The sequence below is a fragment of the Salvelinus fontinalis genome, chromosome 6 (genome assembly GCF_029448725.1).
Source record: "Salvelinus fontinalis isolate EN_2023a chromosome 6, ASM2944872v1, whole genome shotgun sequence".
NCBI lineage: Eukaryota > Metazoa > Chordata > Actinopteri > Salmoniformes > Salmonidae > Salvelinus > Salvelinus fontinalis.
In genome coordinates this window covers 11,751,892-11,776,795 of record NC_074670.1, presented here as the reverse complement: position 1 = coordinate 11,776,795, position 24,904 = coordinate 11,751,892, and the positions used below count along the sequence as shown (strand labels likewise).

The following is a 24,904-nucleotide window of genomic DNA, read 5'->3' as shown; positions in this document are numbered from 1 at the left end:
TGACTCCACCACCCTCTGTGACATTCATCTGCAACTTTACACCTAAATGCAGATGGTGGGAGATTCCATTTCTCTTGCTCTATACAGCAGAAAGTTCTAAATGTGACAACAAACTGACAGTATCACCCTGCAAAAATAATTCTCTGCATTACAACTACTGTAAGAGACTTGCCAAACAAACTGACGATACGATTACACGTTTGCCGATTCTATCCTGGTTCGCCCATCATGATCAAAAAAGGGCTGAAACTAGAGACAGGAGTAGCAGAGGTCATGTAAACCAGCGATGCATGTTGAAAGAAAAACAACATTAACTAGAACTTTTCCTTATATTAACTGTAAGATAAAAGTTGTATTTAAATTCAAACTGGTTTTCCAGCAGATTAGTTACAATGACCCATGTACAAGAATAGACCTTTTCCCTTTATTGATATTGCAACCTCTCACTTTCGGTTATTTGAAAATGAAATCATCTCCAGAATATCACTGTTTTTAAACAAGCCATAGAACACTGGTTGCAATTTCAGTTTAATCCACCAGAAAAGAATGAAGAAATAGGCCAATTACAACAAATATTATGGCTAAAGTCAAATATGCTAATTATTTAAAAAATGACATTATTTGGGGATTTTTTATTTTTTATTTTTACAAATTGTATAATAATTGTTGAATGATATCACAAAGACCACTTGTGGAGTTATGTCAAACGTGCAGCTAACAAAAAGTAAACGGGATGGTTTTCAGAGATTGGCGGGAGGGGTTGAGGGTAGCTGAAGGGTGGGAGTAAAAATTTTGAAAAAATATATGAGTAATATAAAATATACTGTGTCCGTAATATGTTTATAGAATGTATAAGCTAGAAGTAGAAGCCTAAGTATTGTTGTCCAGTAATTTTCTCCAATTAGGGGAGGGGTGGTAGGGTTATGGGAACATAATAAAATAAAATGTTTGTAAAAAAATATATATGGGGGATTGGAAAGGATGCAGACAATTACATTGAAAGAACCCACAATCAATCTGCAATATTAAAGTTGATCTACCCCTAAAAATAACAAATAGATGGTCATGAAGGAGAGGAGACAAAGAAAGGAGGAGAGGAGACTATTAAATAATTTCCCTAACAATGGCTCTATAGCTCAGTGGTTAGAGCACTGGTCTTGTAAACCAGGGGTCGTGAGTTCAATTCTCACTGGGGCCTTGATTATGACTCCACCACCCTTTTTGACATTCATCTGCAACTTTACACCTAAATGCAGAGGGTGGGAGATTCCGTTTCTCTTGCTCTATACAGCAGAAAGTTCTAAATGTGACAACAAACTGACAGTATCACCCTGCAAAAATAATTCTCTGCATTACAACTACTTTAAGAGACTTGCCAAACAAACTGACGATACGATTACACGTTTGCCGATTCTATCCTGGGCCGCCCATCATGATTAAAAAAGGGCTGAAACTAGAGACAGGAGTAGCAGAGGTTATGTAAACCAGCGATGCATGTTGAAAGAATAACAACATTAACTAGAACTTTTCCTTATATTAACTGTAAGATAAAAGTTGAATTTAAATCCAAACTGGTTTTCCAGCAGATTATTTACAATGACCCATGTACAAGAATAGACCTTTTCCCTTTATTGATATTGCAACCTCTCACTTTCGGTTATTTGAAAATGAAATCATCTCCAGAATATCACTGTTTTTAAACGAGCCGTAGAACACTGGTTTCAATTTCAGTTTAATCCACCAGAAAAGAATGAAGAAATAGGCCAATTACAACAAATATTATGGCTAAAGTCAAATATGCTAATTATTTAAAAAACGACATTATTTGGGGATTTTTTATTTTTTATTTTTTACAAATTGTATAATAATTGTTGAATGATATCACAAAGACCACTTGTGGAGTTATGTCAAACGTGCAGCTAACAAAAAGTAAACGGGATGGTTTTCAGAGATTGGTGGGAGGGGTTGAGGGTAGCTGAAGGGTGGGAGTAAAAAATGTAAAAAAATATATGAGTAATATAAAATATACTGTGTCCGTAACATGTTTATAGAATGTATAAGCTAGAAGTAGAAGCCTAAGTATTGTTGTCCAGTAATTTTCTCCAATTAGGGGAGGGGTGGTAGGGTTATGGGAACATAATAAAATAAAATGTTTGTAAAAAAAATATATATGGGGGATTGGAAAGGATGCAGACAATTACATTGAAAGAACCCACAATCAATCTGCAATATTAAAGTTGATCTACCCCTAAAAATAACAAATAGATGGTCATGAAGGAGAGGAGACAAAGAAAGGAGGAGAGGAGACTATTAAATAATGTTTTCTAACAATGGCTCCATAGCTCAGTGGTTAGAGCACTGGTCTTGTAAACCAGGGGTCGTGAGTTCAATTCTCACTGGAGCCTTGATTATGACTCCACCACCCTCTTTGACATTCATCTGCAACTTTACACCTAAATGCAGAGGGTGGGAGATTCCATTTCTCTTGCTCTATACAGCAGAAAGTTCTAAATGTGACAACAAACTGACAGTATCACCCTGCAAAAATAATTCTCTGCATTACAACTACTGTAAGAGACTTGCCAAACAAACTGACGAAACGATTACACGTTTGCCGATTCTATCCTGGTTCGCCCATCATGATCAAAAAAGGGCTGAAACTAGAGACAGGAGTAGCAGAGGTCATGTAAACCAGCGATGCATGTTGAAAGAAAAACAACATTAACTAGAACTTTTCCTTATATTAACTGTAAGATAAAAGTTGTATTTAAATTCAAACTGGTTTTCCAGCAGATTAGTTACAATGACCCATGTACAAGAATAGACCTTTTCCCTTTATTGATATTGCAACCTCTCACTTTCGGTTATTTGAAAATGAAATCATCTCCAGAATATCACTGTTTTTAAACAAGCCATAGAACACTGGTTGCAATTTCAGTTTAATCCACCAGAAAAGAATGAAGAAATAGGCCAATTACAACAAATATTATGGCTAAAGTCAAATATGCTAATTATTTAAAAAACGACATTATTTGGGGATTTTTTATTTTTTATTTTTTACAAATTGTATAATAATTGTTGAATGATATCACAAAGACCACTTGTGGAGTTATGTCAAACGTGCAGCTAACAAAAAGTAAACGGGATGGTTTTCAGAGATTGGTGGGAGGGGTTGAGGGTAGCTGAAGGGTGGGAGTAAAAAATTAAAAAAAATATATGAGTAATATAAAATATACTGTGTCCGTAACATGTTTATAGAATGTATAAGCTAGAAGTAGAAGCCTAAGTATTGTTGTCCAGTAATTTTCTCCAATTAGGGGAGGGGTGGTAGGGTTATGGGAACATAATAAAATAAAATGTTTGTAAAAAAAATATATATGGGGGATTGGAAAGGATGCAGACAATTACATTGAAAGAACCCACAATCAATCTGCAATATTAAAGTTGATCTACCCCTAAAAATAACAAATAGATGGTCATGAAGGAGAGGAGACAAAGAAAGGAGGAGAGGAGACTATTAAATAATGTTTTCTAACAATGGCTCCATAGCTCAGTGGTTAGAGCACTGGTCTTGTAAACCAGGGGTCGTGAGTTCAATTCTCACTGGAGCCTTGATTATGACTCCACCACCCTCTTTGACATTCATCTGCAACTTTACACCTAAATGCAGAGGGTGGGAGATTCCATTTCTCTTGCTCTATACAGCAGAAAGTTCTAAATGTGACAACAAACTGACAGTATCACCCTGCAAAAATAATTCTCTGCATTACAACTACTGTAAGAGACTTGCCAAACAAACTGACGATACGATTACACGTTTGCCGATTCTATCCTGGGCCGCCCATCATGATTAAAAAAGGGCTGAAACTAGAGACAGGAGTAGCAGAGGTCATGTAAACCAGTGACGCATGTTGAAAGAATAACAACATTAACTAGAACTTTTCCTTATATTAACTGTAAGATAAAAGTTGTATTTAAATTCAAACTGGTTTTCCAGCAGATTAGTTACAATGACCCATGTACAAGAATAGACCTTTTCCCTTTATTGATATTGCAACCTCTCACTTTCGGTTATTTGAAAATGAAATCATCTCCAGAATATCACTGTTTTTAAACAAGCCATAGAACACTGGTTGCAATTTCAGTTTAATCCACCAGAAAAGAATGAAGAAATAGGCCAATTACAACAAATATTATGGCTAAAGTCAAATATGCTAATTATTTAAAAAACGACATTATTTGGGGATTTTTTATTTTTTATTTTTTACAAATTGTATAATAATTGTTGAATGATATCACAAAGACCACTTGTGGAGTTATGTCAAACGTGCAGCTAACAAAAAGTAAACGGGATGGTTTTCAGAGATTGGTGGGAGGGGTTGAGGGTAGCTGAAGGGTGGGAGTAAAAAATTTAAAAAAATATATGAGTAATATAAAATATACTGTGTCCGTAACATGTTTATAGAATGCATAAGCTAGAAGTAGAAGCCTAAGTATTGTTGTCCATTAATTTTCTCAAATTAGGGGAGGGGTGGTAGGGTTATGGGAACATAATAAAATAAAATGTTTGTAAAAAAATATATATGGGGGATTGGAAAGGATGCAGACAATTACATTGAAAGAACCCACAATCAATCTGCAATATTAAAGTTGATCTACCCCTAAAAATAACAAATAGATGGTCATGAAGGAGAGGAGACAAAGAAAGGAGGAGAGGAGACTATTAAATAATCTTTCCTAACAATGGCTCCATAGCTCAGTGGTTAGAGCACTGTTCTTGTAAACCAGGGGTCGTGAGTTCAATTCTCACTGGGGCCTTGATTATTACTCCACCACCCTCTGTGACATTCATCTGCAACTTTACACCTAAATGCAGATGGTGTGAGATTCCATTTCTCTTGCTCTATACAGCAGAAAGTTCTAAATGTGACAACAAACTGACGGTATCACCCTGCAAAAATAATTCTCTGCATTACAACTACTGTAAGAGACTTGCCAAACAAACTGACGAAACGATTACACGTTTGCCGATTCTATCCTGGTTCGCCCATCATGATCAAAAAAGGGCTGAAACTAGAGACAGGAGTAGCAGAGGTCATGTAAACCAGCGATGCATGTTGAAAGAAAAACAACATTAACTAGAACTTTTCCTTATATTAACTGTAAGATAAAAGTTGTATTTAAATTCAAACTGGTTTTCCAGCAGATTAGTTACAATGACCCATGTACAAGAATAGACCTTTTCCCTTTATTGATATTGCAACCTCTCACTTTCGGTTATTTGAAAATGAAATCATCTCCAGAATATCACTGTTTTTAAACAAGCCATAGAACACTGGTTGCAATTTCAGTTTAATCCACCAGAAAAGAATGAAGAAATAGGCCAATTACAACAAATATTATGGCTAAAGTCAAATATGCTAATTATTTAAAAAACGACATTATTTAGGGATTTTTTATTTTTTATTTTTTACAAATTGTATAATAATTGTTGAATGATATCACAAAGACCACTTGTGGAGTTATGTCAAACGTGCAGCTAACAAAAAGTAAACGGGATGGTTTTCAGAGATTGGTGGGAGGGGTTGAGGGTATCTGAAGGGTGGGAGTAAAAAATAAAAAAAAATATATGAGTAATATAAAATATACTGTGTCCGTAACATGTTTATAGAATGTATAAGCTAGAAGTAGAAGCCTAAGTATTGTTGTCCATTAATTTTCTCAAATTAGGGGAGGGGTGGTAGGGTTATGGGAACATAATAAAATAAAATGTTTGTAAAAAAATATATATGGGGGATTGGAAAGGATGCAGACAATTACATTGAAAGAACCCACAATCAATCTGCAATATTAAAGTTGATCTACCCCTAAAAATAACAAATAGATGGTCATGAAGGAGAGGAGACAAAGAAAGGAGGAGAGGAGACTATTAAATAATGTTTCCTAACAATGGCTCCATAGCTCAGTGGTTAGAGCACTGTTCTTGTAAACCAGGGGTCGTGAGTTCAATTCTCACTGGGGCCTTGATTATGACTCCACCACCTTCTGTGACATTCATCAACAACTTTACACCTAAATGCACTGGGTGGGAGATTCCATTTCTCTTGCTCTATACAGCAAAAAGTTCTAAATGTGACAACAAACTGACAGTATCACCCTGCAAAAATAATTCTCTGCATTACAACTACTGTAAGAGACTTGCCAAACAAACTGACGATACGATTACACGTTTGCCGATTCTATCCTGGTTCGCCCATCATGATCAAAAAAGGGCTGAAACTAGAGACAGGAGTAGCAGAGGTCATGTAAACCAGCGATGCATGTTGAAAGAAAAACAACATTAACTAGAACTTTTCCTTATATTAACTGTAAGATAAAAGTTGTATTTAAATTCAAACTGGTTTTCCAGCAGATTAGTTACAATGACCCATGTACAAGAATAGACCTTTTCCCTTTATTGATATTGCAACCTCTCACTTTCGGTTATTTGAAAATGAAATAATCTCCAGAATATCACTGTTTTTAAACAAGCCATAGAACACTGGTTGCAATTTCAGTTTAATCCACCAGAAAAGAATGAAGAAATAGGCCAATTACAACAAATATTATGGCTAAAGTCAAATATGCTAATTATTAAAAAAATGACATTATTTGGGGATTTTTTATTTTTATTTTTACAAATTGTATAATAATTGTTGAATGATATCACAAAGACCACTTGTGGAGTTATGTCAAACGTGCAGCTAACAAAAAGTAAACGGGATGGTTTTCAGAGATTGGTGGGAGGGGTTGAGGGTAGCTGAAGGGTGGGTGTAAAAATGTTGAAAAAATATATGAGTAATATAAAATATACTGTGTCCGTAATATGTTTATAGAATGTATAAGCTAGAAGTAGAAGCCTAAGTATTGTTGTCCAGTAATTTTCTCCAATTAGGGGAGGGGTGGTAGGGTTATGGGAACATAATAAAATAAAATGTTTGTAAAAAAATATATATGGGGGATTGGAAAGGATGCAGACAATTACATTGAAAGAACCCACAATCAATCTGCAATATTAAAGTTGATCTACCCCTAAAAATAACAAATAGATGGTCATGAAGGAGAGGAGACAAAGAAAGGAGGAGAGGAGACTATTAAATAATGTTTTCTAACAATGGCTCCATAGCTTAGTGGTTAGAGCACTGGTCTTGTAAACCAGGGGTTGTGAGTTCAATTCTCACTGGGGCCTTGATTATGACTCCACCACCCTCTGTGACCTTCATCTGCAACTTTACACCTAAATGCAGAGGGTGGGAGATTCCGTTTCTCTTGCTCTATACAGCAGAAAGTTCTAAATGTGACAACAAACTGACAGTATCACCCTGCAAAAATAATTCTCTGCATTACAACTACTGTAAGAGACTTGCCAAACAAACTGACGATACGATTACACGTTTGCCGATTCTATCCTGGTTCGCCCATCATGATCAAAAAAGGGCTGAAACTAGAGACAGGAGTAGCAGAGGTCATGTAAACCAGCGATGCATGTTGAAAGAATAACAACGTTAACTAGATCTTTTCCTTATATTAACTGTAAGATAAAAGTTGTATTTAAATTCAAACTGGTTTTCCAGCAGATTAGTTACAATGACCCATGTACAAGAATAGACCTTTTCCCTTTATTGATATTGCAACCTCTCACTTTCGGTTATTTGAAAATGAAATCATCTCCAGAATATCACTGTTTTTAAACAAGCCATAGAACACTGGTTGCAATTTCAGTTTAATCCACCAGAAAAGAATGAAGAAATAGGCCAATTACAACAAATATTATGGCTAAAGTCAAATATGCTAATTATTTAAAAAAATGTCATTATTTGGGGATTTTTTTATTTTTATTTTTACAAATTGTATAATAATTGTTGAATGATATCACAAAGACCACTTGTGGAGTTATGTCAAACGTGCAGCTAACAAAAAGTAAACGGGATGGTTTTCAGAGATTGGTGGGAGGGGTTGAGGGTAGCTGAAGGGTGGGTGTAAAAATGTTGAAAAAATATATGAGTAATATAAAATATACTGTGTCCGTAATATGTTTATAGAATGTATAAGCTAGAAGTAGAAGCCTAAGTATTGTTGTCCAGTAATTTTCTCCAATTAGGGGAGGGGTGGTAGGGTTATGGGAACATAATAAAATAAAATGTTTGTAAAAAAATATATATGGGGGATTGGAAAGGATGCAGACAATTACATTGAAAGAACCCACAATCAATCTGCAATATTAAAGTTGATCTACCCCTAAAAATAACAAATAGATGGTCATGAAGGAGAGGAGACAAAGAAAGGAGGAGAGGAGACTATTAAATAATGTTTCCTAACAATGGCTCCATAGCTCAGTGGTTAGAGCCCTGGTCTTGTAAACCAGGGGTCGTGAGTTCAATTCTCACTGGGGCCTTGATTATGACTCCACCACCCTCTGTGACATTCATCTGCAACTTTACACCTAAATGCAGATGGTGGGAGATTCCATTTCTCTTGCTCTATACAGCAGAAAGTTCTAAATGTGACAACAAACTGACAGTATCACCCTGCAAAAATAATTCTCTGCATTACAACTACTGTAAGAGACTTGCCAAACAAACTGACGATACGATTACACGTTTGCCGATTCTATCCTGGTTCGCCCATCATGATCAAAAAAGGGCTGAAACTAGAGACAGGAGTAGCAGAGGTCATGTAAACCAGCGATGCATGTTGATAGAAAAACAACATTAACTAGAACTTTTCCTTATATTAACTGTAAGATAAAAGTTGTATTTAAATTCAAACTGGTTTTCCAGCAGATTAGTTACAATGACCCATGTACAAGAATAGACCTTTTCCCTTTATTGATATTGCAACCTCTCACTTTCGGTTATTTGAAAATGAAATAATCTCCAGAATATCACTGTTTTTAAACAAGCCATAGAACACTGGTTGCAATTTCAGTTTAATCCACCAGAAAAGAATGAAGAAATAGGCCAATTACAACAAATATTATGGCTAAAGTCAAATATGCTAATTATTTTAAAAAATGACATTATTTGGGGATTTTTTTATTTTTATTTTTACAAATTGTATAATAATTGTTGAATGATATCACAAAGACCACTTGTGGAGTTATGTCAAACGTGCAGCTAACAAAAAGTAAACGGGATGGTTTTCAGAGATTGGTGGGAGGGGTTGAGGGTAGCTAAAGGGTGGGTGTAAAAATGTTGAAAAAATATATGAGTAATATAAAATATACTGTGTCCGTAATATGTTTATAGAATGTATAAGCTAGAAGTAGAAGCCTAAGTATTGTTGTCCAGTAATTTTCTCCAATTAGGGGAGGGGTGGTAGGGTTATGGGAACATAATAAAATAAAATGTTTGTAAAAAAATATATATGGGGGATTGGAAAGGATGCAGACAATTACATTGAAAGAACCCACAATCAATCTGCAATATTAAGTTGATCTACCCCTAAAAATAACAAATAGATGGTCATGAAGGAGAGGAGACAAAGAAAGGAGGAGAGGAGACTATTAAATAATGTTTCCTAACAATGGCTCCATAGCTCAGTGGGTAGAGCACTGGTCTTGTAAACCAGGGGTCGTGAGTTCAATTCTCACTGGGGCCTTGATTATGACTCCACCACCCTCTGTGACATTCATCTGTAACTTTACACCTAAATGCAGAGGGTGGGAGATTCCATTTCTCTTGCTCTATACAGCAGAAAGTTCTAAATGTGACAACAAACTGACAGTATCACCCTGCAAAAATAATTCTCTGCATTACAACTACTGTAAGAGACTTGCCAAACAAACTGACGATACGATTACACGTTTGCCGATTCTATCCTGGTTCGCCCATCATGATTAAAAAAGGGCTGAAACTAGAGACAGGAGTAGCAGAGGTCATGTAAACCAGCGATGCATGTTGAAAGAAAAACAACATTAACTAGAACTTTTCCTTATATTAACTGTAAGATAAAAGTTGTATTTAAATTCAAACTGGTTTTCCAGCAGATTAGATACAATGACCCATGTACAAGAATAGACCTTTTCCCTTTATTGATATTGCAACCTCTCACTTTCGGTTATTTGAAAATGAAATAATCTCCAGAATATCACTGTTTTTAAACAAGCCATAGAACACTGGTTGCAATTTCAGTTTAATCCACCAGAAAAGAATGAAGAAATAGGCCAATTACAACAAATATTATGGCTAAAGTCAAATATGCTAATTATTTAAAAAATGACATTATTTGGGGATTTTTTTATTTTTATTTTTACAAATTGTATAATAATTGTTGAATGATATCACAAAGACCACTTGTGGAGTTATGTCAAACGTGCAGCTAACAAAAAGTAAACGGGATGGTTTTCAGAGATTGGCGGGAGGGGTTGAGGGTAGCTGAAGGGTGGGAGTAAAAAAAAAAAAATATATATATGAGTAATATAAAATATACTGTGTCCGTAATATGTTTATAGAATGTATAAGCTAGAAGTAGAAGCCTAAGTATTGTTGTCCACTAATTTTTTCCAATTAGGGGAGGGGTGGTAGGGTTATGGGAACATAATAAAATAAAATGTTTGTAAAAAAATATATATGGGGGATTGGAAAGGATGCAGACAATTACATTGAAAGAACCCACAATCAATCTGCAATATTAAAGTTGATCTACCCCTAAAAATAACAAATAGATGGTCATGAAGGAGAGGAGACAAAGAAAGGAGGAGAGGAGACTATTAAATAATGTTTTCTAGCAATGGCTCCATAGCTCAGTGGTTAGAGCACTGGTCTTGTAAACCAGGGGTCGTGAGTTCAATTCTCACTGGGGCCTTGATTATGACTCCACCACCGTCTGTGACATTCATCTGCAACTTTACACCTAAATGCAGAGGGTGGGAAATTCCATTTATCTTGCTCTATACAGCAGAAAGTTCTAAATGTGACAACAAACTGACAGTATCACCCTGCAAAAATAATTCTCTGCATTACAACTACTGTAAGAGACTTGCCAAACAAACTGACGATACGATTACACGTTTGCCGATTCTATCCTGGTTCGCCCATCATGATTAAAAAAGGGCTGAAACTAGAGACAGGAGTAGCAGAGGTCATGTAAACCAGCGATGCATGTTGAAAGAAAAACAACATTAACTAGAACTTTTCCTTATATTAACTGTAAGATAAAAGTTGTATTTAAATTCAAACTGGTTTTCCAGCAGATTAGTTACAATGATCCATGTACAAGAATAGACCTTTTCCCTTTATTGATATTGCAACCTCTCACTTTCGGTTATTTGAAAATGAAATAATCTCCAGAATATCACTGTTTTTAAACAAGCCATAGAACACTGGTTGCAATTTCAGTTTAATCCACCAGAAAAGAATGAAGAAAAAGGCCAATTACAACAAATATTATGGCTAAAGTCAAATATGCTAATTATTTTAAAAAATGACATTATTTGGGGATTTTTTTATTTTTATTTTTACAAATTGTATAATAATTGTTGAATGATATCACAAAGACCACTTGTGGAGTTATGTCAAACGTGCAGCTAACAAAAAGTAAACGGGATGGTTTTCAGAGATTGGTGGGAGGGGTTGAGGGTAGCTGAAGGGTGGGTGTAAAAATGTTGAAAAAATATATGAGTAATATAAAATATACTGTGTCCGTAATATGTTTATAGAATGTATAAGCTAGAAGTAGAAGCCTAAGTATTGTTGTCCACTAATTTTCTCCAATTAGGGGAGGGGTGGTAGGGTTATGGGAACATAATAAAATAAAATGTTTGTAAAAAAATATATATGGGGGATTGGAAAGGATGCAGACAATTACATTGAAAGAACCCACAATCAATCTGCAATATTAAAGTTGATCTACCCCTAAAAATAACAAATAGATGGTCATGAAGGAGAGGAGACAAAGAAAGGAGGAGAGGAGACTATTAAATAATGTTTTCTAGCAATGGCTCCATAGCTCAGTGGTTAGAGCACTGGTCTTGTAAACCAGGGGTCGTGAGTTCAATTCTCACTGGGGCCTTGATTATGACTCCACCACCCTCTGTGACATTCATCTGCAACTTTACACCTAAATGCAGAGGGTGGGAAATTCCATTTATCTTGCTCTATACAGCAGAAAGTTCTAAATGTGACAACAAACTGACAGTATCACCCTGCAAAAATAATTCTCTGCATTACAACTACTGTAAGAGACTTGCCAAACAAACTGACGATACGATTACACGTTTGCCGATTCTATCCTGGTTCGCCCATCATGATTAAAAAAGGGCTGAAACTAGAGACAGGAGTAGCAGAGGTCATGTAAACCAGCGATGCATGTTGAAAGAAAAACAACATTAACTAGAACTTTTCCTTATATTAACTGTAAGATAAAAGTTGTATTTAAATTCAAACTGGTTTTCCAGCAGATTAGTTACAATGATCCATGTACAAGAATAGACCTTTTCCCTTTATTGATATTGCAACCTCTCACTTTCGGTTATTTGAAAATGAAATAATCTCCAGAATATCACTGTTTTTAAACAAGCCATAGAACACTGGTTGCAATTTCAGTTTAATCCACCAGAAAAGAATGAAGAAAAAGGCCAATTACAACAAATATTATGGCTAAAGTCAAATATGCTAATTATTTTAAAAAATGACATTATTTGGGGATTTTTTTATATTTATTTTTACAAATTGTATAATAATTGTTGAATGATATCACAAAGACCACTTGTGGAGTTATGTCAAACGTGCAGCTAACAAAAAGTAAACGGGATGGTTTTCAGAGATTGGTGGGATGGGTTGAGGGTAGCTGAAGGGTGGGTGTAAAAATGTTGAAAAAATATATGAGTAATATAAAATATACTGTGTCCGTAATATGTTTATAGAATGTATAAGCTAGAAGTAGAAGCCTAAGTATTGTTGTCCAGTAATTTTCTCCAATTAGGGGAGGGGTGGTAGGGTTATGGGAACATAATAAAATAAAATGTTTGTAAAAAAATATATATGGGGGATTGGAAAGGATGCAGACAATTACATTGAAAGAACCCACAATCAATCTGCAATATTAAAGTTGATCTACCCCTAAAAATAACAAATAGATGGTCATGAAGGAGAGGAGACAAAGAAAGGAGGAGAGGAGACTATTAAATAATGTTTTCTAACAATGGCTCCATAGCTCAGTGGTTAGAGCACTGGTCTTGTAAACCAGGGGTCGTGAGTTCAATTCTCACTGGGTCCTTGATTATGACTCCACCACCCTCTGTGACATTCATCTGCAACCTTACACCTAAATGCAGAGGGTGGGAGATTCCATTTATCTTGCTCTATACAGCAGAAAGTTCTAAATGTGACAACAAACTGACAGTATCACCCTGCAAAAATAATTCTCTGCATTACAACTGCTGTAAGAGACTTGCCAAACAAACTGACGATACGATTACACGTTTGCCGATTCTATCCTGGTTCGCCCATCATGATTAAAAAAGGGCTGAAACTAGAGACAGGAGTAGCAGAGGTCATGTAAACCAGCGATGCATGTTGAAAGAAAAACAACATTAACTAGAACTTTTCCTTATATTAACTGTAAGATAAAAGTTGTATTTAAATTCAAACTGGTTTTCCAGCAGATTAGTTACAATGATCCATGTACAAGAATAGACCTTTTCCCTTTATTGATATTGCAACCTCTCACTTTCGGTTATTTGAAAATGAAATAATCTCCAGAATATCACTGTTTTTAAACAAGCCATAGAACACTGGTTGCAATTTCAGTTTAATCCACCAGAAAAGAATGAAGAAAAAGGCCAATTACAACAAATATTATGGCTAAAGTCAAATATGCTAATTATTTTAAAAAATGACATTATTTGGGGATTTTTTTATATTTATTTTTACAAATTGTATAATAATTGTTGAATGATATCACAAAGACCACTTGTGGAGTTATGTCAAACGTGCAGCTAACAAAAAGTAAACGGGATGGTTTTCAGAGATTGGTGGGATGGGTTGAGGGTAGCTGAAGGGTGGGTGTAAAAATGTTGAAAAAATATATGAGTAATATAAAATATACTGTGTCCGTAATATGTTTATAGAATGTATAAGCTAGAAGTAGAAGCCTAAGTATTGTTGTCCAGTAATTTTCTCCAATTAGGGGAGGGGTGGTAGGGTTATGGGAACATAATAAAATAAAATGTTTGTAAAAAAATATATATGGGGGATTGGAAAGGATGCAGACAATTACATTGAAAGAACCCACAATCAATCTGCAATATTAAAGTTGATCTACCCCTAAAAATAACAAATAGATGGTCATGAAGGAGAGGAGACAAAGAAAGGAGGAGAGGAGACTATTAAATAATGTTTTCTAACAATGGCTCCATAGCTCAGTGGTTAGAGCACTGGTCTTGTAAACCAGGGGTCGTGAGTTCAATTCTCACTGGGGCCTTGATTATGACTCCACCACCCTCTGTGACATTCATCTGCAACCTTACACCTAAATGCAGAGGGTGGGAGATTCCATTTATCTTGCTCTATACAGCAGAAAGTTCTAAATGTGACAACAAACTGACAGTATCACCCTGCAAAAATAATTCTCTGCATTACAACTACTGTAAGAGACTTGCCAAACAAACTGACGATACGATTACACGTTTGCCGATTCTAGCCTGGTTCGCCCATCATGATTAAAAAAGGGCTGAAACTAGAGACAGGAGTAGCAGAGGTCATGTAAACCAGCGATGCATGTTGAAAGAAAAACAACATTAACTAGAACTTTTCCTTATATTAACTGTAAGATAAAAGTTGTATTTAAATTCAAACTGGTTTTCCAGCAGATTAGTTACAATGATCCATGTACAAGAATAGACCTTTTCCCTTTATTGATATTGCAACCTCTCACTTTCGGTTATTTGAAAATGAAATAATCTCCAGAATATCACTGTTTTTAAACAAGCCATAGAACACTGGTTGCAATTTCAGTTTAATCCACCAGAAAAGAATGAAGAAATAGGCCAATTACAACAAATATTATGGCTAAAGTCAAATATGCTAATTATTTAAAAAATGACATTATTTGGGGATTTTTTTTTTTTTTTTTTTTACAAATTGTATAATAATTGTTGAATGATATCACAAAGACCACTTGTGGAGTTATGTCAAACGTGCAGCTAACAAAAAGTAAACGGGATGGTTTTCAGAGATTGGTGGGAGGGGTTGAGGGTAGCTGAAGGGTGGGTGTAAAAATGTTGAGAAAATATATGAGTAATATAAAATATACTGTGTCCGTAATATGTTTATAGAATGTATAAGCTAGAAGTAGAAGCCTAAGTATTGTTGTCCAGTAATTTTCTCCAATTAGGGGAGGGGTGGTAGGGTTATGGGAACATAATAAAATAAAATGTTTGTAAAAAAATATATATGGGGGATTGGAAAGGATGCAGACAATTACATTGAAAGAACCCACAATCAATCTGCAATATTAAAGTTGATCTACCCCTAAAAATAACAAATAGATGGTCATGAAGGAGAGGAGACAAAGAAAGGAGGAGAGGAGACTATTAAATAATGTTTTCTAACAATGGCTCCATAGCTCAGTGGTTAGAGCACTGGTCTTGTAAACCAGGGGTCGTGAGTTCAATTCTCACTGGGGCCTTGATTATGACTCCACCACCCTCTGTGACATTCATCTGCAACCTTACACCTAAATGCAGAGGGTGGGAGATTCCATTTATCTTGCTCTATACAGCAGAAAGTTCTAAATGTGACAACAAACTGACAGTATCACCCTGCAAAAATAATTCTCTGCATTACAACTACTGTAAGAGACTTGCCAAACAAACTGACGATACGATTACACGTTTGCCGATTCTAGCCTGGTTCGCCCATCATGATTAAAAAAGGGCTGAAACTAGAGACAGGAGTAGCAGAGGTCATGTAAACCAGCGATGCATGTTGAAAGAAAAACAACATTAACTAGAACTTTTCCTTATATTAACTGTAAGATAAAAGTTGTATTTAAATTCAAACTGGTTTTCCAGCAGATTAGTTACAATGATCCATGTACAAGAATAGACCTTTTCCCTTTATTGATATTGCAACCTCTCACTTTCGGTTATTTGAAAATGAAATAATCTCCAGAATATCACTGTTTTTAAACAAGCCATAGAACACTGGTTGCAATTTCAGTTTAATCCACCAGAAAAGAATGAAGAAATAGGCCAATTACAACAAATATTATGGCTAAAGTCAAATATGCTAATTATTTAAAAAATGACATTATTTGGGGATTTTTTTTTTTTTTTTTTTTACAAATTGTATAATAATTGTTGAATGATATCACAAAGACCACTTGTGGAGTTATGTCAAACGTGCAGCTAACAAAAAGTAAACGGGATGGTTTTCAGAGATTGGTGGGAGGGGTTGAGGGTAGCTGAAGGGTGGGTGTAAAAATGTTGAAAAAATATATGAGTAATATAAAATATACTGTGTCCGTAATATGTTTATAGAATGTATAAGCTAGAAGTAGAAGCCTAAGTATTGTTGTCCACTAATTTTCTCCAATTAGGGGAGGGGTGGTAGGGTTATGGGAACATAATAAAATAAAATGTTTGTAAAAAAATATATATGGGGGATTGGAAAGGATGCAGACAATTACATTGAAAGAACCCACAATCAATCTGCAATATTAAAGTTGATCTACCCCTAAAAATAACAAATAGATGGTCATGAAGGAGAGGAGACAAAGAAAGGAGGAGAGGAGACTATTAAATAATGTTTTCTAGCAATGGCTCCATAGCTCAGTGGTTAGAGCACTGGTCTTGTAAACCAGGGGTCGTGAGTTCAATTCTCACTGGGGCCTTGATTATGACTCCACCACCGTCTGTGACATTCATCTGCAACTTTACACCTAAATGCAGAGGGTGGGAAATTCCATTTATCTTGCTCTATACAGCAGAAAGTTCTAAATGTGACAACAAACTGACAGTATCACCCTGCAAAAATAATTCTCTGCATTACAACTACTGTAAGAGACTTGCCAAACAAACTGACGATACGATTACACGTTTGCCGATTCTATCCTGGTTCGCCCATCATGATTAAAAAAGGGCTGAAACTAGAGACAGGAGTAGCAGAGGTCATGTAAACCAGCGATGCATGTTGAAAGAAAAACAACATTAACTAGAACTTTTCCTTATATTAACTGTAAGATAAAAGTTGTATTTAAATTCAAACTGGTTTTCCAGCAGATTAGTTACAATGATCCATGTACAAGAATAGACCTTTTCCCTTTATTGATATTGCAACCTCTCACTTTCGGTTATTTGAAAATGAAATAATCTCCAGAATATCACTGTTTTTAAACAAGCCATAGAACACTGGTTGCAATTTCAGTTTAATCCACCAGAAAAGAATGAAGAAAAAGGCCAATTACAACAAATATTATGGCTAAAGTCAAATATGCTAATTATTTTAAAAAATGACATTATTTGGGGATTTTTTTATATTTATTTTTACAAATTGTATAATAATTGTTGAATGATATCACAAAGACCACTTGTGGAGTTATGTCAAACGTGCAGCTAACAAAAAGTAAACGGGATGGTTTTCAGAGATTGGTGGGATGGGTTGAGGGTAGCTGAAGGGTGGGTGTAAAAATGTTGAAAAAATATATGAGTAATATAAAATATACTGTGTCCGTAATATGTTTATAGAATGTATAAGCTAGAAGTAGAAGCCTAAGTATTGTTGTCCAGTAATTTTCTCAAATTAGGGGAGGGGTGGTAGGGTTATGGGAACATAATAAAATAAAATGTTTGTAAAAAAATATATATGGGGGATTGGAAAGGATGCAGACAATTACATTGAAAGAACCCACAATCAATCTGCAATATTAAAGTTGATCTACCCCTAAAAATAACAAATAGATGGTCATGAAGGAGAGGAGACAAAGAAAGGAGGAGAGGAGACTATTAAATAATGTTTCCTAACAATGGCTCCATAGCTCAGTGGTTAGAGCACTGTTCTTGCAAACCAGGGGTCGTGAGTTCAATTCTCACTGGTGCCTTGATTATGACTCCACCACCCTCTGTGACATTCATCTGCAACTTTACACCTAAATGCAGAGGGTGGGAGATTCCATTTATCTTGCTCTATACAGCAGAAAGTTCTAAATGTGACAACAAACTGACAGTATCACCCTGCAAAAATAATTCTCTGCATTACAACTGCTGTAAGAGACTTGCCAAACAAACTGACGATACGATTACACGTTTGCCGATTCTATCCTGGTTCGCCCATCATGATTAAAAAAGGGCTGAAACTAGAGACAGGAGTAGCAGAGGTCATGTAAACCAGCGATGCATGTTGAAAGAAAAACAACATTAACTAGAACTTTTCCTTATATTAACTGTAAGATAAAAGTTGTATTTAAATTCAAACTGGTTTTCCAGCAGATTAGTTACAATGATCCATGTACAAGAATAGACCTTTTCCCTTTATTGATATTGCAACCTCTCACTTTCGGTTATTTGAAAATGAAATAATCTCCAGAATATCACTGTTTTTAAACAAGCCATAGAACACTGGTTGCAATTTCAGTTTAATCCACCAGAAAAGAATGAAGAAAAAGGCCAATTACAACAAATATTATGGCTAAAGTCAAATATGCTAATTATTTTAAAAAATGACATTATTTGGGGATTTTTTTATATTTATTTTTACAAATTGTATAATAATTGTTGAATGATATCACAAAGACCACTTGTGGAGTTATGTCAAACGTGCAGCTAACAAAAAGTAAACGGGATGGTTTTCAGAGATTGGTGGGATGGGTTGAGGGTAGCTGAAGGGTGGGTGTAAAAATGTTGAAAAAATATATGAGTAATATAAAATATACTGTGTCCGTAATATGTTTATAGAATGTATAAGCTAGAAGTAGAAGCCTAAGTATTGTTGTCCAGTAATTTTCTCCAATTAGGGGAGGGGTGGTAGGGTTATGGGAACATAATAAAATAAAATGTTTGTAAAAAAATATATATGGGGGATTGGAAAGGATGCAGACAATTACATTGAAAGAACCCACAATCAATCTGCAATATTAAAGTTGATCTACCCCTAAAAATAACAAATAGATGGTCATGAAGGAGAGGAGACAAAGAAAGGAGGAGAGGAGACTATTAAATAATGTTTTCTAACAATGGCTCCATAGCTCAGTGGTTAGAGCACTGGTCTTGTAAACCAGGGGTCGTGAGTTCAATTCTCACTGGGGCCTTGATTATGACTCCACCACCCTCTGTGACATTCATCTGCAACCTTACACCTAAATGCAGAGGGTGGGAGATTCCATTTATCTTGCTCTATACAGCAGAAAGTTCTAAATGTGACAACAAACTGACAGTATCACCCTGCAAAAATAATTCTCTGCATTACAACTACTGTAAGAGACTTGCCAAACAAACTGACGATACGATTACACGTTTGCCGATTCTAGCCTGGTTCGCCCATCATGATTAAAAAAGGGCTGAAACTAGAGACAGGAGTAGCAGAGGTCATGTAAACCAGCGATGCATGTTGAAAGAAAAACAACATTAACTAGAACTTTTCCTTATATTAACTGTAAGATAAAAGTTGTATTTAAATTCAAACTGGTTTTCCAGCAGATTAGTTACAATGATCCATGTACAAGAATAGACCTTTTCCCTTTATTGATATTGCAACCTCTCACTTTCGGTTATTTGAAAATGAAATAATCTCCAGAATATCACTGTTTTTAAACAAGCCATAGAACACTGGTTGCAATTTCAGTTTAATCCACCAGAAAAGAATGAAGAAAAAGGCCAATTACAACAAATATTATGGCTAAAGTCAAATATGCTAATTATTTTAAAAAATGACATTATTTGGGGATTTTTTTATTTTTATTTTTACAAATTGTATAATAATTGTTGAATGATATCACAAAGACCACTTGTGGAGTTATGTCAAACGTGCAGCTAACAAAAAGTAAACGGGATGGTTTTCAGAGATTGGTGGGAGGGGTTGAGGGTAGCTGAAGGGTGGGTGTAAAAATGTTGAAAAAATATATGAGTAATATAAAATATACTGTGTCCGTAATATGTTTATAGAATGTATAAGCTAGAAGTAGAAGCCTAAGTATTGTTGTCCACTAATTTTCTCCAATTAGGGGAGGGGTGGTAGGGTTATGGGAACATAATAAAATAAAATGTTTGTAAAAAAATATATATGGGGGATTGGAAAGGATGCAGACAATTACATTGAAAGAACCCACAATCAATCTGCAATATTAAAGTTGATCTACCCCTAAAAATAACAAATAGATGGTCATGAAGGAGAGGAGACAAAGAAAGGAGGAGAGGAGACTATTAAATAATGTTTTCTAGCAATGGCTCCATAGCTCAGTGGTTAGAGCACTGGTCTTGTAAACCAGGGGTCGTGAGTTCAATTCTCACTGGGGCCTTGATTATGACTCCACCACCCTCTGTGACATTCATCTGCAACTTTACACCTAAATGCAGAGGGTGGGAAATTCCATTTATCTTGCTCTATACAGCAGAAAGTTCTAAATGTGACAACAAACTGACAGTATCACCCTGCAAAAATAATTCTCTGCATTACAACTACTGTAAGAGACTTGCCAAACAAACTGACGATACGATTACACGTTTGCCGATTCTATCCTGGTTCGCCCATCATGATTAAAAAAGGGCTGAAACTAGAGACAGGAGTAGCAGAGGTCATGTAAACCAGCGATGCATGTTGAAAGAAAAACAACATTAACTAGAACTTTTCCTTATATTAACTGTAAGATAAAAGTTGTATTTAAATTCAAACTGGTTTTCCAGCAGATTAGTTACAATGATCCATGTACAAGAATAGACCTTTTCCCTTTATTGATATTGCAACCTCTCACTTTCGGTTATTTGAAAATGAAATAATCTCCAGAATATCACTGTTTTTAAACAAGCCATAGAACACTGGTTGCAATTTCAGTTTAATCCACCAGAAAAGAATGAAGAAAAAGGCCAATTACAACAAATATTATGGCTAAAGTCAAATATGCTAATTATTTTAAAAAATGACATTATTTGGGGATTTTTTTATATTTATTTTTACAAATTGTATAATAATTGTTGAATGATATCACAAAGACCACTTGTGGAGTTATGTCAAACGTGCAGCTAACAAAAAGTAAACGGGATGGTTTTCAGAGATTGGTGGGATGGGTTGAGGGTAGCTGAAGGGTGGGTGTAAAAATGTTGAAAAAATATATGAGTAATATAAAATATACTGTGTCCGTAATATGTTTATAGAATGTATAAGCTAGAAGTAGAAGCCTAAGTATTGTTGTCCAGTAATTTTCTCCAATTAGGGGAGGGGTGGTAGGGTTATGGGAACATAATAAAATAAAATGTTTGTAAAAAAATATATATGGGGGATTGGAAAGGATGCAGACAATTACATTGAAAGAACCCACAATCAATCTGCAATATTAAAGTTGATCTACCCCTAAAAATAACAAATAGATGGTCATGTAGGAGAGGAGACAAAGAAAGGAGGAGAGGAGACTATTAAATAATGTTTTCTAACAATGGCTCCATAGCTCAGTGGTTAGAGCACTGGTCTTGTAAACCAGGGGTCGTGAGTTCAATTCTCACTGGGGCCTTGATTATGACTCCACCACCCTCTGTGACATTCATCTGCAACCTTACACCTAAATGCAGAGGGTGGGAGATTCCATTTATCTTGCTCTATACAGCAGAAAGTTCTAAATGTGACAACAAACTGACAGTATCACCCTGCAAAAATAATTCTCTGCATTACAACTACTGTAAGAGACTTGCCAAACAAACTGACGATACGATTACACGTTTGCCGATTCTAGCCTGGTTCGCCCATCATGATTAAAAAAGGGCTGAAACTAGAGACAGGAGTAGCAGAGGTCATGTAAACCAGCGATGCATGTTGAAAGAAAAACAACATTAACTAGAACTTTTCCTTATATTAACTGTAAGATAAAAGTTGTATTTAAATTCAAACTGGTTTTCCAGCAGATTAGTTACAATGATCCATGTACAAGAATAGACCTTTTCCCTTTATTGATATTGCAACCTCTCACTTTCGGTTATTTGAAAATGAAATCATCTCCAGAATATCACTGTTTTTAAACAAGCCATAGAACACTGGTTGCAATTTCAGTTTAATCCACCAGAAAAGAATGAAGAAATAGGCCAATTACAACAAATATTATGGCTAAAGTCAAATATGCTAATTATTTAAAAAATGACATTATTTGGGGATTTTTTTTTTTTTTTTTTTACAAATTGTATAATAATTGTTGAATGATATCACAAAGACCACTTGTGGAGTTATGTCAAACGTGCAGCTAACAAAAAGTAAACGGGATGGTTTTCAGAGATTGGTGGGAGGGGTTGAGGGTAGCTGAAGGGTGGGTGTAAAAATGTTGAAAAAATATATGAGTAATATAAAATATACTGTGTCCGTAATATGTTTATAGAATGTATAAGCTAGAAGTAGAAGCCTAAGTATTGTTGTCCAGTAAATTTCTCCAATTAGGGGAGGGGTGGTAGGGTTATGGGAACATAATAAAATAAAATGTTTGTAAAAAAATATATATGGGGGATTGGAAAGGATGCAGACAATTACATTGAAAGAACCCACAATCAATCTGCAATATTAAAGTTGATCTACCCCTAAAAATAACAAATAGATGGTCATGAAGGAGAGGAGACAAAGAAAGGAGGAGAGGAGACTATTAAATAATGTTTCCTAACAATGGCTCCATAGCTCAGTGGTTAGAGCACTGTTCTTGCAAACCAGGGGTCGTGAGTTCAATTCTCACTGGTGCCTTGATTATGACTCCACCACCCTCTGTGACATTCATCTGCAACTTTACACCTAAATGCAGAGGGTGGGAAATTCCATTTATCTTGCTCTATACAGCAGAAAGTTCTAAATGTGACAACAAACTGACAGTATCACCCTGCAAAAATAATTCTCTGCATTACAACTGCTGTAAGAGACTTGCCAAACAAACTGACGATACGATTACACGTTTGCCGATTCTATCCTGGTTCGCCCATCATGATTAAAAAAGGGCTGAAACTAGAGACAGGAGTAGCAGAGGTCATGTAAACCAGCGATGCATGTTGAAAGAAAAACAACATTAACTAGAACTTTTCCTTATATTAACTGTAAGATAAAAGTTGTATTTAAATTCAAACTGGTTTTCCAGCAGATTAGTTACAATGATCCATGTACAAGAATAGACCTTTTCCCTTTATTGATATTGCAACCTCTCACTTTCGGTTATTTGAAAATGAAATAATCTCCAGAATATCACTGTTTTTAAACAAGCCATAGAACACTGGTTGCAATTTCAGTTTAATCCACCAGAAAAGAATGATGAAAAAGGCCAATTACAACAAATATTATGGCTAAAGTCAAATATGCTAATTATTTTAAAAAATGACATTATTTGGGGATTTTTTTATTTTTATTTTTACAAATTGTATAATAATTGTTGAATGATATCACAAAGACCACTTGTGGAGTTATGTCAAACGTGCAGCTAACAAAAAGTAAACGGGATGGTTTTCAGAGATTGGTGGGATGGGTTGAGGGTAGCTGAAGGGTGGGTGTAAAAATGTTGAAAAAATATATGAGTAATATAAAATATACTGTGTCCGTAATATGTTTATAGAATGTATAAGCTAGAAGTAGAAGCCTAAGTATTGTTGTCCAGTAATTTTCTCCAATTAGGGGAGGGGTGGTAGGGTTATGGGAACATAATAAAATAAAATGTTTGTAAAAAAATATATATGGGGGATTGGAAAGGATGCAGACAATTACATTGAAAGAACCCACAATCAATCTGCAATATTAAAGTTGATCTACCCCTAAAAATAACAAATAGATGGTCATGAAGGAGAGGAGACAAAGAAAGGAGGAGAGGAGACTATTAAATAATGTTTTCTAACAATGGCTCCATAGCTCAGTGGTTAGAGCACTGGTCTTGTAAACCAGGGGTCGTGAGTTCAATTCTCACTGGGGGCTTGATTATGACTCCACCACCCTCTGTGACATTCATCTGCAACCTTACACCTAAATGCAGAGGGTGGGAGATTCCATTTATCTTGCTCTATACAGCAGAAAGTTCTAAATGTGACAACAAACTGACAGTATCACCCTGCAAAAATAATTCTCTGCATTACAACTACTGTAAGAGACTTGCCAAACAAACTGACGATACGATTACACGTTTGCCGATTCTAGCCTGGTTCGCCCATCATGATTAAAAAAGGGCTGAAACTAGAGACAGGAGTAGCAGAGGTCATGTAAACCAGCGATGCATGTTGAAAGAAAAACAACATTAACTAGAACTTTTCCTTATATTAACTGTAAGATAAAAGTTGTATTTAAATTCAAACTGGTTTTCCAGCAGATTAGTTACAATGATCCATGTACAAGAATAGACCTTTTCCCTTTATTGATATTGCAACCTCTCACTTTCGGTTATTTGAAAATGAAATAATCTCCAGAATATCACTGTTTTTAAACAAGCCATAGAACACTGGTTGCAATTTCAGTTTAATCCACCAGAAAAGAATGAAGAAATAGGCCAATTACAACAAATATTATGGCTAAAGTCAAATATGCTAATTATTTAAAAAATGACATTATTTGGGGATTTTTTTTTTTTTTTTTTTACAAATTGTATAATAATTGTTGAATGATATCACAAAGACCACTTGTGGAGTTATGTCAAACGTGCAGCTAACAAAAAGTAAACGGGATGGTTTTCAGAGATTGGTGGGAGGGGTTGAGGGTAGCTGAAGGGTGGGTGTAAA

At 35.3% G+C, this 24,904-nt stretch overlaps 18 non-coding genes across 18 annotated transcripts; all 18 read left to right on the top strand.

Moving 5' to 3' along the window:
* The first annotated feature begins 1,125 nt into the window (after window positions 1–1,125).
* Window positions 1,126–1,198, top strand: trnat-ugu (transfer RNA threonine (anticodon UGU)). Its single transcript has one exon. It is a non-coding gene; the product is annotated as a tRNA-Thr (tRNA).
* Window positions 1,199–2,332: 1,134 nt separating this feature from the next.
* Window positions 2,333–2,405, top strand: trnat-ugu (transfer RNA threonine (anticodon UGU)). The gene has a single exon. It is a non-coding gene; the product is annotated as a tRNA-Thr (tRNA).
* Window positions 2,406–3,539: 1,134 nt separating this feature from the next.
* Window positions 3,540–3,612, top strand: trnat-ugu (transfer RNA threonine (anticodon UGU)). Its single transcript has one exon. It is a non-coding gene; the product is annotated as a tRNA-Thr (tRNA).
* Window positions 3,613–4,745: 1,133 nt separating this feature from the next.
* trnat-ugu (transfer RNA threonine (anticodon UGU)) lies at window positions 4,746–4,818 on the top strand. Its single transcript has one exon. It is a non-coding gene; the product is annotated as a tRNA-Thr (tRNA).
* Window positions 4,819–5,951: 1,133 nt separating this feature from the next.
* trnat-ugu (transfer RNA threonine (anticodon UGU)) lies at window positions 5,952–6,024 on the top strand. The gene has a single exon. It is a non-coding gene; the product is annotated as a tRNA-Thr (tRNA).
* Window positions 6,025–7,155: 1,131 nt separating this feature from the next.
* trnat-ugu (transfer RNA threonine (anticodon UGU)) lies at window positions 7,156–7,228 on the top strand. Its single transcript has one exon. It is a non-coding gene; the product is annotated as a tRNA-Thr (tRNA).
* Window positions 7,229–8,361: 1,133 nt separating this feature from the next.
* On the top strand, window positions 8,362–8,434 carry trnat-ugu (transfer RNA threonine (anticodon UGU)). The gene has a single exon. It is a non-coding gene; the product is annotated as a tRNA-Thr (tRNA).
* Window positions 8,435–9,566: 1,132 nt separating this feature from the next.
* Window positions 9,567–9,639, top strand: trnat-ugu (transfer RNA threonine (anticodon UGU)). The gene has a single exon. It is a non-coding gene; the product is annotated as a tRNA-Thr (tRNA).
* Window positions 9,640–10,772: 1,133 nt separating this feature from the next.
* On the top strand, window positions 10,773–10,845 carry trnat-ugu (transfer RNA threonine (anticodon UGU)). Its single transcript has one exon. It is a non-coding gene; the product is annotated as a tRNA-Thr (tRNA).
* A 1,133-nt stretch (window positions 10,846–11,978) lies between these two features.
* On the top strand, window positions 11,979–12,051 carry trnat-ugu (transfer RNA threonine (anticodon UGU)). Its single transcript has one exon. It is a non-coding gene; the product is annotated as a tRNA-Thr (tRNA).
* Window positions 12,052–13,184: 1,133 nt separating this feature from the next.
* On the top strand, window positions 13,185–13,257 carry trnat-ugu (transfer RNA threonine (anticodon UGU)). The gene has a single exon. It is a non-coding gene; the product is annotated as a tRNA-Thr (tRNA).
* A 1,133-nt stretch (window positions 13,258–14,390) lies between these two features.
* On the top strand, window positions 14,391–14,463 carry trnat-ugu (transfer RNA threonine (anticodon UGU)). Its single transcript has one exon. It is a non-coding gene; the product is annotated as a tRNA-Thr (tRNA).
* Window positions 14,464–15,596: 1,133 nt separating this feature from the next.
* On the top strand, window positions 15,597–15,669 carry trnat-ugu (transfer RNA threonine (anticodon UGU)). Its single transcript has one exon. It is a non-coding gene; the product is annotated as a tRNA-Thr (tRNA).
* A 1,133-nt stretch (window positions 15,670–16,802) lies between these two features.
* On the top strand, window positions 16,803–16,875 carry trnat-ugu (transfer RNA threonine (anticodon UGU)). Its single transcript has one exon. It is a non-coding gene; the product is annotated as a tRNA-Thr (tRNA).
* A 2,339-nt stretch (window positions 16,876–19,214) lies between these two features.
* On the top strand, window positions 19,215–19,287 carry trnat-ugu (transfer RNA threonine (anticodon UGU)). The gene has a single exon. It is a non-coding gene; the product is annotated as a tRNA-Thr (tRNA).
* A 1,133-nt stretch (window positions 19,288–20,420) lies between these two features.
* Window positions 20,421–20,493, top strand: trnat-ugu (transfer RNA threonine (anticodon UGU)). The gene has a single exon. It is a non-coding gene; the product is annotated as a tRNA-Thr (tRNA).
* Window positions 20,494–21,626: 1,133 nt separating this feature from the next.
* trnat-ugu (transfer RNA threonine (anticodon UGU)) lies at window positions 21,627–21,699 on the top strand. The gene has a single exon. It is a non-coding gene; the product is annotated as a tRNA-Thr (tRNA).
* A 2,338-nt stretch (window positions 21,700–24,037) lies between these two features.
* Window positions 24,038–24,110, top strand: trnat-ugu (transfer RNA threonine (anticodon UGU)). Its single transcript has one exon. It is a non-coding gene; the product is annotated as a tRNA-Thr (tRNA).
* The last annotated feature ends 794 nt before the right edge of the window (window positions 24,111–24,904 follow it).